Here is a 3,755-nt window from a genome sequence, read left to right on the forward strand (position 1 = left end):
ATTCTTAGTCTTATTTATTACGTTCTGCACATTAGTCTACTTGCTTTAAGCTCTTCTGTATACATGTTTTCATTCTTAACACCCATTATTTTAGAGATTCCATTTTAGCCTTTAATTGAAGAAAATAATATCAAGTGGCTCTGACTGAGATTTTCTGGGTTTATTCTCCTGCCATCTCTTCAGGGGGCTATTCTCCACTTAAAAAATTGGGGTTCCGCTAATATTAATCTGCTAATATAAACTTATCAGTCTGGAGGAAAGAGACTTTACTTCTAAATTCAGTTTTCCTAACTAATTCCATTTGCTTCAGGTTTGAATAAACTGAAATCATCTTAAAATGAAGATTTGATTGTGCAAAAGCTGGCACGAGAGGAGTGAAAGGCTTGCATTTATTTAAGACAGGAGAATGACGCTGTTCAAAGTCTGTGTCAAAAACACATGTTGCCATGAGCGTTTCATTATTTATCCCAATTAGAAAGTAAGATTATTTTTTTGTGTGTTCATATTTCTAAATAGTATATATATTATAACTATAAACATATTTTGTCTTTTGTCTCTGGTCATAGTAACACACATACACACATACACATGCGCAAACACACGATCTTTGAAGCCCATATAAAATGTCATTCATTAAGAAACCACTCTTTTAAATTAAGCATGTTTCTGAAATGAAACAAATATTTTAAGTACAGCCCCATTAGTTCCTCAAGGCACAATCACTAATTGCAGATAGATACATTAATATCATCAACCTAGCCTGAATGAATTATCTGCCATATTTTTAAGTATTTTAATAATAATTATTATTATATGTATGTAAGTATATTAATACATATTTGGCTCCACTATCTCTTAAGATCTAGTTTGCAAATTTGGTTTCTCGGTTGTTTTGTTCTATTGCCACTGATAAATTTGATTTTGACTTGAGGAAAGACCTATTTTCTTTTCTTTTTTTTGTTTCTTTCTTTCTTTCTTTCTTTCTTTCTTTCTTTCTTTCTTTCTTTCTTTCTTTCTTTCTTTCTTTCTTTCTTTCTTCCTTCCTTCCTTCCTTTCTTTCTTTCTATTTCTTTTATTTTTATTTATTTTTTACGTGAAGCAACCCTTGGTTGACCTCACAAATTGCAAGGACCTTGTCTGCTTACAATCTCTTATTTTTTATTTTTTATGCCTACAGCACCTATTATTTTCTTTTATGCCTACAGCACCTGGTCTTATTATTTTATTCCTAGGTGATCTCCCATCCAAGTACTAACCAAGCCCAACCTTGCTTCTGAGATTAGATGGGATTGGGCTTGTTCAGGGCAGCATGGCCATAGACTTTTATTATTTTCTTTTATCTTTTCCACATATGTGTGTGGGGTTAAAACCCTTGGATAATAAAATTTTCTTATTGCAGAGGAAGGAAGGCAAGGAAGACTATACCAGGTACTGTCAGTCAGGCGAGGTCCCCTGAGCAGATCTACATTTGTGTAAACGAAAGCTTATTGAATCAGATTGGGCAGGAAAAACTTGGAGATCTTGCCTCAAAACTGAGATTGAACAGCATGTTATATGAAATGGAGGAAAAAGTCAAGTGCATGTAACAAAGAGTGGGGGTGGGGAGAATACTTGTGGGGTGAGGTGGGGGCTGGTTGCAGCATAAATGATAGAGATTATGGTTATGGTAAAGCTGATTGCGAAAAGAGGGTAAGAGGTATAAATAAAATGGCAAGTTTTAGTGTCAATAACATAACTTTTTCTTAGCTAGGAAGATTGTGTGCCAAGATAGTCAATTTTTAAAATGAGAATCATCTGGACTTCCAAATATGCTTTCATCTCTGCTTTAGTGAGAAGCCCAGAAAAAGGCCTAAAGCAGCTTAGTAAGTTGTTTCATTTTTGGTTAAAAGCAAACAAGCACATTTTAAAAAAATTCCCACATGTCATTCACCCAAAAAGTTTTCTTAGAGTCGAATAGATAGTCTTCTTTTTAAAAGGAAATATAAAAAAATCTTTCCTTCATACGACATGGGCAATAACTCCTAATAAAGTGGGTATATTGGACATTTCTGATAAAAATCAAGGACGACTTTGCCATCGCATCTAAATTGACTATATTTCCCCCTGCCTTGTTTTTTAAAGGCAAGCGTGTGCTAAGTATTAGCTATTCCTTGAAGACATCTCTGTAGAAACTATCAGATACATTCTCTAATGCCTCTAGATTTTTAAACACATGTCAATCACATAAAAATAGTCCTTTCCTTTTTAACAGATTATTTTGAATTCCACAAGAGAAATATAAAGTGAAAAATACTTTCCTCTATTCATAAAGATTAGGGATTGAGGTCAACATTAATAAGTCAACGTCTTGCTTGTGACAACAGTTAAGGCATGTTTTGACTTTAGAGCTCTGTAAGAACATTTTACTTAAAAAGAAGGGACAATTTTTGATCTTTAGAATCTATGATTGACGACACAAGAACTATGATTCTGATACCAATTTCAGTGAGTGTATTTTTTCCACACCACCAAGTAATTCTGTGACACCAGCTGGGGGTCCTACAATTCAACTCAACTCTGACACTGTCTACCCCAAGGTAGTATCAAAACCAACAGGTTAAGGGCTCAGTCCTAGAAGACTGCACCCCCCCACCCCCCGCAGTCTTCAGGTCCATGTTGTCACCTGTGCTTCTCACCCACCAGCTATAGATAGGAGTTTCCAACCTCCTTGGGTTTGATTAATTTGCTAGAACAGCTCACAGAACTCAGAAGAACATTTTACTTACTAGATAACTAGTTTATTATAAAAGGATATAATTGAAGAACATCCAGATGACATCAGAGAAGGGGCATGGAGCTTTCATGTTCTCCCAGTACCTCCACCTGTTCACTAGCCTGGAAGCCCTTTGAACCCACCCATCCTATGGGTTTTTATGGAGACTTCACTACATTGTTGTTATTGATTAACTCATTGGCCCCTCTCCTCTACCTTTCTTACGACCCCATCATGAAGGACCCATGCTTATGACCTCTTCTAAACTTAATTACCTCTCAAAGTTCCTGTTTCCAAAGATCAATTTCGGGGTTAGGGCTTCAACAGATGGATTTCACTCAATAGCAGTGAGTTTCTTAGATCTGTAGGTTTATCATTTCCATCAAATTTGGAAAAATTTCAACTATCGTTTCTTCAAACATTTCTGTCCACTTGACTCTCCCCACTTTTCCTTGGGACTCTAATTACAAGTGTACTTTAGGCCATTTGTTATTTTCCTGCAGCTCTGTTCAATTTCTCATTGCATTTAATTTTGGATGATTTCTACTGCTATGTCTCTAAATTCACTAGTATTTCCTTCTGCAGTGTCTAATGTAAATTTAATTCCAATCAGTGTATTTCATTTCAGCATTGCTAGGGGTTTGATTTGGGTCTTTTTAATATCTCTTCTTTCTTTCCTCTCTACCCTCACACTCTCATCTCCCTGTTTGGACAAAGGGGTTTCTTTATAACATGCTTATCTACTAATTCTAGCACCTTATTTCTGGGTCTGTTGATTTTTCTCTTGAAAAAATTATTATGAGTCTTTTTTCCTGCTTCTTTACATACCAATTAATTTTTACCTGGTGCCAAATATTGTGAATTTTACATTATTGGGTGCTAGATATTTCTGTGTGCCTCTAAATATTTTTGGGATTTCTCCTGGACAAATACAATTACTTAGAATCAGTATGATCTTCTGAGGTTCGTTTTTGATCTTCATTGTGGCAGGTTCGGAACAATT

The sequence above is a fragment of the Pteropus alecto genome, unplaced genomic scaffold (genome assembly GCF_000325575.1).
Source record: "Pteropus alecto unplaced genomic scaffold, ASM32557v1 scaffold87, whole genome shotgun sequence".
Classification (NCBI taxonomy): Eukaryota; Metazoa; Chordata; class Mammalia; order Chiroptera; family Pteropodidae; genus Pteropus; species Pteropus alecto.